This window comes from Bos taurus, chromosome 6 (genome assembly GCF_002263795.3).
Source record: "Bos taurus isolate L1 Dominette 01449 registration number 42190680 breed Hereford chromosome 6, ARS-UCD2.0, whole genome shotgun sequence".
Lineage (NCBI taxonomy): Eukaryota > Metazoa > Chordata > Mammalia > Artiodactyla > Bovidae > Bos > Bos taurus.
The window spans coordinates 11,870,564-11,883,030 of record NC_037333.1 but is presented as its reverse complement, the minus strand read 5'-3'; the positions used below and the strand labels follow the sequence as shown (position 1 = coordinate 11,883,030).

Sequence of the window (12,467 nt, the reverse complement as noted above, 5' to 3'; positions counted from 1 at the left end):
CAGGCCTCAGTTATACCCAAAATGATGTATTTGAAGAATAGCTAAAGAACACATTAAATATCTCTAATGCACACAGGAAAAAGCTGTAATATTTGCTATTTATTTCTTTGCAAGGACTAATAGTTAATTATACAAAAAAACTTAATGAAGATGTATTTAGGGATAAAGAATGGTGATTTTAAAACTACGACTTACTACAAATATCACTAAAAGAACTAAGTAAGGACTTTACTTGTCAAAGGCTTTGCTCATGTCCAGTAAAAAAAAAATCCTATATAGTTATCTATATGAAAATCACAAATCTAATAGTGACTGAACTTTTCTTTTTTGGGTATCTTCATTTAATCTGAAAATATTACTTCCAAATTAATAAATTACAGAATATGACAGTTTATTATTAAAAAGTGTATTCATTTGTGACTTGAGGAAATTCCTACTAGTCCTGTTTTCACATGCTTAAGTTCTTCTCATGACCAAGTTCTGTGGAAATGGAACCAGAAGCTATTTAGAGAGATCAGTCTCATAAAAGAAAGGGGAAGGAAGGAAGATCAGGCAGAGCGAGACATGAAACTGTTAGGCAAGGCCAACAAGGCCTTGGCTCACTGGACCCAAGACAAGAGATCCCTGCAGCTGAAGTTAACGCCTGCCCCCTTTCTCCGCCCAGCAAGGCCCCCCTCCAGAAAGGCCTACCCCAGCGTCTGCCACACTTCCTTAATAGCACATGAGCTTAAAAAAAGCTTAATAGGTTCAAGAAACTGGGTGAGACAAGAGAAGCGAAAGGACAAAATGAGAGCAACTCCAGGGTAATTCCCTTTAGGAGTCACGGGGCTGAGGGCTGCTGCTCTCACAGATGAGGACACTGAGGTCCGCAGAGATGGCAATCTGCCTGGTCACACAGAACCAGAAGAGAAGATGTTCTCTGTGTCACGGGAAAACCTGTCCTTGGCCTGAATGGAGGCGACCTCCCGTCAGGATACGGAGTGATGGCACCATCCTGTGCAGGGATGTGAGACAGGGGAAGGCCTCCTAATGACAGGGCTGCCCCTTTCTCTGGGGCAGTGCTGGGCAACTGGCTGGCATGGTATAATTAATCTTCACCATCTCCCTGTCAGATAGGTAGGTTACAAAGAGCATAGCCCTAAATTAAGAGCCACTGAGAATGAAATACAAAAAGGGATCCTGTAGTTTCCCTATAATCATTCAGTAAATTAAGGAAGCACCAGTAGAAGATCAGGTATCAGCTCCCTGCTGACCGCATTTTCCGAGGCAAATACAAGAGCTGTACTGCAAGCTGTATTTAAGCTTAAGCTATTTCTTCTCCTTCCCTTCCTCCCATCTATCACAGATGATACTTCTACATAAAAAATGAAAAATGAGATAAACTGTACATTCAATTTTCAGTGCAAAGATAGTGATATGACCAATCACAGAAGGTCATTCAACAGCCACAGAAAACTCCAAAGCTGTTCTGAGAAATCAAATCTGACCTTAAATTTTATCCCAAGTTCATTCCAAATTACAAGGATCATGTGTGCTTATTCGCTCAGTTGTGCCCAACTCTTTGTGACCCCATGGACTGTGGCCCGCCAGGCTCCTCTGTCCATGGGACTCTCCAGGCAAGAATACTGGAGTGAGTTGCCATGGCCTCCTCCAGGGGATCTTCCCAACCCAGGGATTGAACCCAGGTCTCCTGCATTGCAGGTGGATTCTTTACCAGTTGAGCTACCAGGGAAGCCCAAGAATACTGGAGTGGGTATGCTATCTCTTCTCTAGGGGATCTTCCCGACCCAGGAATCAAACTGGAGTTTCCTGCATTATAGGTGGATTCTTTACCAGCTGAGCTATCAGGGAAGACCATATGAGTGATCATATCAAGAGTTAAAAATCATAGATTAATACCTGGTTAGACCACCATTTAATCAAATCCTATATTAAGATTTAAATAACTGCAAAATGAAATATTTTATTTAGACAGATGGCTTCCATTTAAAATATACCAAACGATATACCCCATATAAAAAAATGGCCTTTCCATTTAAAATTTGCTATTTAATTAGTTTTGTAACTTCAGTATGTTTGTTTCCCTAGCTCAAGGCATTTTTCTGAAACTGAAATTCTCAATCCAGTGAAAGGAAGCATGAGATACAGGAACTGTGGACCCAAATTGGAATCCTGCCCTCACTTTCTGGGGCAATGGCTGAGATTCCTTTTCTGTGCTTACATGATGGAAGATGAAAATGCTTTATAGGACAATTGAGAGACTTAAATTAGATTGCATGCATGGAAACTTCCATCACAGAACATGAGATCAATGTTTTAGCTGTTTTGATATGGGAAGAAGAACAATACATTAGATCTTTGTTTAATAATTCCTAAATATGAAATACTTTAAAAAGAGAATAAGGTAAATGAGAAAACTACACACAGAGATCTTTATAAATTGATTTAAAAATATTAGGTCCCTTAATTTTTCTAAATTGCAGACTATTTTCATTTAGATTCATTTTTTAAATTAGTAAGTCTTGACAATCCAAATCCCTAATTTGTTGTAGCATCATTCAGACTTTAATTTCTAGTCCAACACTGACTAAAATTATAGCACAATTATGAGTGGGCCACGTTTTTGTTCTTACTTTTTCCTTCTCTACTACATCCCGAATGCCTAGAGTCCTCAAAAAATCTCCATCTCTCTAACCCTCTGTTCTAGTGAAACCATGCAAAGACCTTTAATTTGGCTTTTAGTTTCAATTAGAAATAATATCATCTTTAACATTTAGTAAAGAAAAGTGCTCCTCCAGTATTATTATTAAATGTTTCAATTCAAACATTCTTCAACTAAAGTCAAAATGAGTCATCAACGTTTTGCTGGATCAAAGAAGGGTTAAAGTACATGGTGCTCTGTGACTGTAATAAACCTCACTGAATTCACTTCTTTAGAGAAACAAAAGGCTCTTAGTTTCACCATATTCAATCATCTGCCAGTTTCTCTAAATGTACTTGAGTCAGATGATCTATAATCAAGAAAACAGAATGAAAGAGGGTACTGAGGAATTAGTCAATGCTCATCCAACATCTGGAAACTGACTTTCTAAATTAAAGTGAATAGAAAAATAAGAAGCAAAATATTTTAAACACAACTTGTATGTGCTATTTTATTCCATTCATGACATTTAATTGGCAACCTCAACTCCCAAGAAATGGGCTGTGTACACTAATTTTTTCCCACCCACCTCTTATCATACCCCGACAAGAGAAACTATTTTAAGTGGGTGTAATGGTTTGGTTTCAGGCATTTCAAAAGCCTCCACCACCTGTACAGGAGACTCTGAGAGCACAGTACCCAGGACACGGCAGTGGGTGTGAGGGCTGAGTCTGCTTAGGAGACGGTCACACGAGATCAGCAGGGGCCTGGTACTCCCAGCACCTGACATGTTTTCCTCTCAGTAGACGCTGCTGCCAGATTCTGGTTGCCTCAACCTTCTTGCAATTCTAGGAAGCAAACTGATTCAACGTTTAATTTAATTAAATACTGACAATATTTCTTGAGTGCTACCCATGAATCTGGCTCTATGCTAGGTGTGTTGAGGATACAAAGACAAGAAAAATGGATCCCAGACCTCAAGAAGCCCTGCAGGTCAAGAAGGAAAAACAAAGATAGATAAACAGCACCATACAATGAGGGAAGCACCCAAGCAGAGTTACACATTCAGTACTGTGGGAACAAAACGTGAGAGAAAAAGAGGTGAAGTCCCATCTGGGCTTTGAAGAATAAGTATGGGTTTTCCAGTGAGACAATGATGAAGCAGATTCTAGACAAAAAGCATAGCATAACTAACACTACACAGTCAGCAAAAAAGTATTTGGAATGTTTGGAGAAGAGCAAATAGTTTAATATACTTGCTGTGAACAAAGACCTCAAACATGACCTAGGGAGAACCTTAAAGAGCTGACAAATTACAGTTGACCACTGAACAACACGGGTTTGAGCTGTATTAGTCCACTTATATATACTGATTTTTTTCTCAGTAGTAAATATTACAGCAATATACAATTTGCCATTTGTTCTATCCACGGATGTGGAGGAACCTCAGATATAGAAGGACTGGAGCTCACACACAGATTGTCAATGCACACAAGATAGGTGTCTCTAACCCCCTTGTGCTGTTGAACGGTTAACTGCAATCCAATACTGACAAGATGGGAACCATGCTGCAGAGAATGTGGGCTTTAATTAGAAGGGTGAACTCAGGTTTTTTTATTTTTGCAAGTAAGTATAATACAGTGGTTATGTACAGAGATTCTAGAGTTAGACTGCTGCTGCTGCTAAGTCGCTTCAGTCGTGTCCGACTCTGTGTGACCCCATAGATGGCAGCCTACCAGGCTCCCCCGTCCCTGGGATTCTCCAGGCAAGAACACTGGAGTGGGTTGCCATTTCCTTCTCCAATGCATGAAAGTGAAAAGTGAAAGTGAAGTCGCTCAGTCGTGTCCAACTCTTAGCGACCCCATGGACTGCAGCCTACCAGGCTCCTCCCTCCATGGGATTTTCCAGGCAAGAGTACTGGAGTGGGTTGCCATTTCCTTCTCCAATGCATGAAAGTGAAAAGTGAAAGTGAAGTCACCCAGTCGTGTCCAACTCTTAGCGACCCCATGGACTGCAGCCTTCCAGGCTCCTCCGTCCATGGGGTTTTCCAGGCAAGAGTACTGGAGCGGGGTGCCACTGCCTTCTCCAGAGTTAGACTGCCTGGGTTCAAATACCATCTCATCCACTTACCACGAGGTTTGTGACCTGGGGTAAGTGCTTTGACCTCTTTGTGCCTCAGTTTCTTTTTATAAAAAATGAGGATATTAATAGTACCAACTTCATGCAGTTGTAGAGAGATTTCTATATAAGAACAGAACAGTGTCTGGCATACAGTGAGCAGTACCAAAGTGCTGGATATTGTTATTTTAGAAAAATTAAGTTGATGGTATTATAGAGTATGAAACCAAAGGAAAAAAGATTGACTATAGGCAAGGATTTCAATTAAGAGACTAATGAATATTGTATCCGCAAAAATTAAAATTCATGAAGACATTTCTCCAAACAGAATAATCATGTATCATATAAATTAACATATAATCAATCCAAAATACACATACACACACACACATAAAAAGTTACTGTTCATTCATTCCAAATGAGACACAAATAAGTGCACGTGTGTCTCCAAATTCCTGGGCAAACTAACAGATATGCCATGTTACAAGTTATAAATATACTCTCTATAGCCAACCTAGTAGGTATTGTATGTATAAATGTAATTTAAAATTTAGTAACTTGGAAAGCAGAAAAGAATGAATGCTTCTTTCTTTGTGCATCTGGGGACTCGTTAAGAATGAGGGGCAAGAAGATCACACATCCTCTCCAAGACATCTCCCAGGCCCAGGATTGGAGACGAAATTCAGCAGGAAGAGGGTAAACATATGGCTTCCCAACTATCCTTTTTGGCTAGCAAGTCCCATTTACTGGAAAAGCTTCAGAAACCCTTACCAAAAATCCATTTAAAATCCCAAAATTCTACTTCTCAGAAAAATAATATTTCTATTCAGTCTAGAAATAACATCCAGGCCTCAAAGTGCTATACTGTCATTACTTCTAAAAATAAACTGAGCAGATCAAAATCTTGAGGTCAGTTTCAAATACTGTGCTGCAGCAGCTTTAGAAGCTGTGGCCCCACGGCATCCCACTGGAGGCGGTGGGCTCCCTGAAAGGACAAACCCGCTCGTCCTCGTCTCTGATGCACACACCTGCGGAGAACCAGCAGCAGAGAACCGGACAGGCCTCAGAGGCAGTAGAGGCCGAGCCAAGTCCTTCACTCTGTTTGACTGCCTTCAGTAAGGCGCATCCAGAGAGAGCACACCAATCAAAGGGCTGACTCTTCAAACACAGCAGCTTTTCCAAATGGCAGCTGAGCCCATCTCCCAGAATCCTGTAAATGTCCAGGGCCCGCTATCCTGTGTAAGAGCCCCTGATACCACCTTGCATGGTTTGAACAGATACATATATAACTTACATTCAGATTTCAAAAAGGAAACTCATGAGCTTATAGAGGACAGTAAAATACATCTATCAACTATGAAAATAAACAAAAATAGGCAATGCGAGGCTTCCTTAGTGGCTCAGACAGTAAAGAATTAGTCTGCAATACAGGAGACCCAGGTTCAATCCCTGGGTTGTGAAGATCCCGGAAAAGAGAATGGCTGCCCACTCCAATATTCTTGCTTGGAGAATTCCATGGACAGAGGAGCCTGGCAGGCTGCAGTCCATGGGGTCACAAAGAGTTGGACATGACTTAGCAACTAACACTTTCACTTTTCAGGGACATTTTTACGTCAATATAATCATGAAACTTATTAGAATAGGCATTTTTGAGAATCAGAAGAGATAAACATTGAGTTACTATTTCCTAATTCTTTTCCTTGAAAAATACAATTAAAAGATAAAGTAAAAAAAATGAAGAATGAATGAAAGGCAAGTCACTACAATGTACTTGATTCTAAGTAACATCCTTGACACTAAAATTTAAATAAACTTTTATCTCAAAGGTAATGGGAAGAATTTATCAAAATATTTTCAGATAAGAATGTCCAAATAATTCAGATGTGTTTATATGAACAAGTACCCTCTGGTACACCTCTGTAGCATCAGTTGTTTAGTCACTAAGTCATGTCTGACTCTTTGCAACCCCATGCACTGTAGCCCACCAGGCTCCTCTGTCCATGGGATTTCCCAGGCAAGAATACTGGACTGAGTTGCCATTCCCTCTTCCAGAGGATCTTCCTGATTCAGGGACTGAACTCAAGTCTCCTACATTGGCAGGTGGATTCTTTACTACTGAGCCACTAGGGTAGCTGATAGTATCCCGTCAGCCTTTGTACCTTTTCTCAAATATTTGTAAAAATATTCATAAGCAATGGTACTAAAAGGAACATTTTATTTATCCTATCTTCCCAACAACAAAATCTTAAGTTATTTTTCTAAATGCCATGATTTGCACATTTTGGGGAGATCTCATCTTGCTAAAGAAGGATTTTTATTAGACCCTTGAGGTACTGACCTTTAAATTTAAGAAAGAAGTACACATCTTAGTTCTGGAACCACTTTCTTTCCCGAGTAATTAGAAATTTGGGGAATTAAATTTGCCAAAAAAAAAAACACAAAAACCGGCCACAAGCCAAGTATTTGAAGTCCTGTAATGCTCTGGATATAACTGATGCTTTTGAACTGTGGTGTTGGAGAAGACTCTTGAGAATCCCTTGGACTGCAATGAGATCAAACAAGTCAATCCTAAAGGAAATCAATTCTGAATATTCTATGGAGGGAACGATGCTGAGGCTGAAGCTCCAATACTTTGGCCACCTGATGTGAGGAACTGACTCACTGGAAAGACTCTGATGCTGGGAAAGATTGAAGGCAGGAGGAAAAGGGGATGACAGAGGGCGAGATGGTTGGATGGCATCACTGACTCAACGGACATGAGTTTGAGCAAGCTCCAGGACATGGTGAAGAACAGGGAAGCCTGGCGTGCTGCGGTCTATGGAGTCACAAAGAGTAGGACATGACCGAGCAACTGAACAAAGATTTATTTTTAATATGATCATTGAGGGAAAAAAAGCTTTCAGCCCTGATTTCTCAGTAAGAGAACCATTCTTATCCATCCTGGTTAGTTTAAGTTTATCCCACAAGTCTTAATACCAACATAGTAAACTCCTTTCTTGTTTTAAATACATGTACGTACATATACACACACTAGATTGCTCAAATAATAGTTTCACAACACACAAATCCAGTATTAATGGAGATACAAGTTTCTCAGTTCACAAAATTCACCTGGGAACTAGCCAGGAGCACTTATGTTCTCTTCTTTGAATCTGTGTATTGTGTCCTTTCCTAAACGGAGCACAGGAAATTATCAACAATCCTCACCTATTTTTCCCCCTTTCTGCATTTTAGGGAAATAAGTTCATGTTAAATTTTAAGCTGTGTGCTACTGAAGGGGAGAAAAACATTTTAGAGCACACAGTAAGTAATCATTTCCTATGTTCCTAGGTAATCTGTTATAAATCATTGCTTAGATGTGATCAACAGTAACAAACCCCTAACAGTACAACATCCACACAGATGTGCAATATATCAATATAAATGTTTATTGACCATATAAATATCAACTGGTCTTACGTGCCATTTTATGTGGCCTGTGTCACAAACCATCTTCCTAAGGGCAAGCCAGGGCATCAGTCAAATCCAATTCAAATAGTTTAGCCAGCTAGGATGGAAAAATGGACAGCCTAAAAAGCTGCGAGTCCCTTTATCAGGAGCACCAGTGACCAAAATGGACCGATGGGCATTTAGAACTAACCATAAAGCCAGACAAAGGGCAATAAAACTGTCTGCTACAAGTAATCCTCAGGTTTGTCTTATGGCTAAACAAGGAAATCTTCAGTCTCCAAAGCTTTTTATCTGGCATATACTTTATAAAAAATAAGAAACTTAATTCCTTAGACACCCACCCACCAGCTGAAAATGGGTAGCTTCTGACTGTTCTTGTCAATAACACGAGAGCAGCAAAACACAAATGAGATATTTTTATTCTCCCTTTACTCTTAACATAAAATAGTAAATCATCAGGCACTCTGCCTGTTTCCTACACCCCTTCTTGGTTCAATTATCACCAAGAATCTCATACAAACTTTATAATTTTCAAACCGTTCTTTGTTACAAAATTATATATGAATTAAAACTTAAAATACCATTTAAGAATAATGTTGACATTTTTAAACTGAAACACACACACAAGAGAAAAAAAAAAGCTTCACACCTTATCAAACAAAACCGTTAGGTAGATGAGGCTCAGCAAAGGAAAAACAACTCTCTTAATTACTAAATGATGACTGATTTCTCTAGTTGCTAACAAGTCTTCCAGAAGATTCTGCACGCCAACGTTAGCCATCAAAACCATGTCTATTGCAATGAGGGTCCAAAACTTTTACCATCCCAAAGCATCATGAGGCAAAGTAAGTAGACTTCTCCTTTATATCATGTATCTATCAAACCCGTGCCCTTCACGAGGACGTCTGATCTCAGAAATTCATCCTTTTGAACAACCTTGTTCAAAAGAGCTTAGATACCCTGTGGAAAGGGAGGAGTCAGTCTCTTTTCTAACCATGCCCAGTCTTTAAATATGTGAAAATAAAACATGTTCCCACTATTTTCCAGTTAAATGACATTGTTTCTGTTACACGTACTTGACATTAGAAATAGCATAGTAAACCATCTATTTACACAATCAGCTTTCTCCATGTAGATGTTTCTGAAATTCGTGTCTCTAGCATGGTCTCTGTTCTGATTTCCAAACATCTCCAGCTGCCAGGTGTCCATCTTCACAAGGCTGTCCTCCAGGGGCTTCTGAAACATCCTTCACAGACTGGAACTCCTCCTCTTCCGGCTCCTGTTGCCCAGACTTGCTCTGTGCCCTTTCACTCCTGACTTTGCTTCATCGGTGTACTCAGTCCCACTGTTCAGCTGTCAACTTTCTGACCCTGAACTGTCAAGTCCAACCCACATCCATCTCATCTTCCACTTCCACTGCCCTAAGCCACATCGTCATTGCTTCCTGTCTGGATTTATAACCCTGTCTCTCAGTCTCTTTCGATCCTATACCAAAAACTGACCATGAAAGAAAAAAGAGCAAAAACAGGTTAACATACAAAGAGAGGAATGAATACATTTGGAAAAAAATAGTTAAAAGGATAAATTAGAACAAACTAGAATATGTAGCTCAGATGGTAAAGAATCTTCCTTCAATGCAGGAGACCCAGGTTCGATCCCTGGGTTGGGAAGATGCCCTGGAGAAGGAAATGGCAACCTATGGCAACCTACTCCTGTTCTTGCCCAGAGAATTCCATGGACAGAGGAGCCTAGTGGGCTACAGTCCATGGGGTCACAAGGAGTTGGACGTGACTGAGAGACTAACACTTTACTTCTAGAACAAGAAGGGAGGGGAGAAGATGGGAGATTCTTCCTTATCCCTATCACTCTTCCTATCCTGTTCAGCCTCACTTTGAATTAGAACAAAGCTGTTTGCTGCTGAATGCCCTCCATTCCGAGTTCTGACCTTAAAACTCACAGGTGTACATATATGTTAATGAGAGAACCTCACATACACATGCATAATTTTACATGTGTGTAAACTAGGTCTGTTTTCATCTCAATCTTTACCAAGTACAGCTGACCCTTGGATAGCACACGTGGGTTTGATGCACTTACATGCAAACGTTTTTCAGTACTAAGTACTGTAGTTCCACACGATCCATCGTTGACTGAATCCACAGATACAGAACCACAAAGAGGAACTACAGATACTATGGGCCAACTATAATTTATACTCAAATTTCCGACTGCACATAGAGGATTGCCATCCTAACCCCCACAGTGTTCAAGCATCAAATGTATTTTAAAACATATGTAAACGGCTTTGTATACCAAGCTGAAGCATCAATATTGACTGTGATAAAATGTGGTGATACCCCCCTTCAGGACCCAGGCACTCATTCCTTAGTTGCTGGGATCTTTGGAGGTGGCTGGCTCTCAGCTGAGTCCTTCTCCAGGGCCTGTGAATGGCATCTACTGAGGCTCCATGCACAGGTTTAAACATTCAACCTCCTTAGCTAAAGTGGGACTGTTTTGAAGGGTCAGTCCCACTCTAGGGTCCACTGCAGATACACTAAGGCCTTTCCTGGGGTGCATTACAGTCCCACTTTTAATGCTGCCCAGTCCTGCGTTTTCACTGCCTCAGAGATGCTGATCCAAGTGTGACTAGGTAACTTCCCTGGGACTTTCCTTCATGTAAATCTCCATCCCAGACTTTGTTTCCTGAGAACCTAAGATAAAAGGCCTCTAAGTTCCTATCTAAACCAATCACTCCCAATCTTCCCAACCTCATTTCAATCCACTCAGTCCACATACACTAATGGCCTTTCTTTTCCTCCATCTGTCTTTCTTATTCTTGTTTCAGTGGATTTTTTTCTTTTTTCTCTCTGGCTTAAATATTCTTCCTGTGGCTTTTTCCATGGGAAGCTCAATCTCATCATTCAGGCTTCTGCTCAAATGTTACTGCCACACCTCTTATTACTCTTTCCCAAGCAGCTCCACTCTCATCCTATTAATCTGAATCACATCACCCTGTTTATTCCCTTCATAACATTCAACACAATCTGAAATGATCATATGTGTTTATTACTTGCTTAAAATAAATCTATTCCCATCTCCTACCATTCTCCCACTCTCACTAAAATATTAACTTCTTGAAGGCAAGGACCTGTGTGTTCATTAGTGTTTCTCCAAAGTCTAGAAAAGTGTCAGGCACATGGTGGGTACTCATTCCTGGATTCACACTGGTGCACGTATTGATAAAACTGTGAGAGGAGAACAAAAAGTCACAGGTCTATAACCTCTACTACCCTGGCCAACAGAACATCTCATCTAAATTCCTAAGGCTTCCAGCAAGAAATCTATAAAGAAAGATTCCAGAATGTTAAGGATGTGATGTATGAAATAAAGCAAAATGAGCCCCCAGATGTGAAAGGCCCTCCTAGCAGATCTGTGCCCATCCTGATTGTGGTCTTATATATAAGTCTGTAAAGAATTATTACATTGGAGAAACTAAGGAAAAAAACAATGGAAATGTTGTTATGATATTCATTTTAATAACCAAGGTTATATCTTTCAAAATGTCTATTGAATGATTTCCACATTACTAAGCAGTTCCCAGCAACTGCCTTCACCTTTTGCCATGTGTGATGATGACTGGACCTCTGCCCCACTTTAAAATACCTATATTTTCCTAAAATGTTGAATGATTTCCAGATTGGTCCTAGGCAGGCTTTAATTTAAACATACTCAACACATAATCACAGATTTCACTGTGCACTGTGTATTGTGGTCGCAAAGAGTCGGACACGACTGAGCGACTGAACTGAACTGAAATGTAAGACTGAAGTTCATGAACAGTCTTTCTATATATGATATTAGTTGCTCTTCAATCTTGAGCCAGTTTCTCTCTCTGAATACTGCTCTACTGATACTGGTAATAAATCACATAGGAAATATGAAAGGGGCTGTTTATGAATGCTCTGAGGCCTAAAATTCTTAGACACAAAATAAGAATATTTTACAATGCTAGAGAAGTTATTATTACAAGCACAGAGTAAAATTCATGATTGTCTTGTGATATACAACACAAAACATTCCTTAATATAAAGTGTTCTGCTTTCACAACAACCCTAGTGCATTAAGGCATTCATTGTCATTACTATCATAAAAAAGACTTTTAAAAAATGGAACACTCTCCATTAAAATTAAAAGTACAAGGATTATCCATCACAACACTTAAAACTGGAAGACTGAAAACCCTACTTGCTCTGCAGAG

General features: G+C 39.9%; 1 protein-coding gene across 31 annotated transcripts in view; it reads right to left on the bottom strand.

Moving 5' to 3' along the window:
* CAMK2D (calcium/calmodulin dependent protein kinase II delta) overlaps positions 1-12,467 on the bottom strand; it is a 308,358-nt gene that overhangs the window by 225,146 nt on the left and 70,745 nt on the right.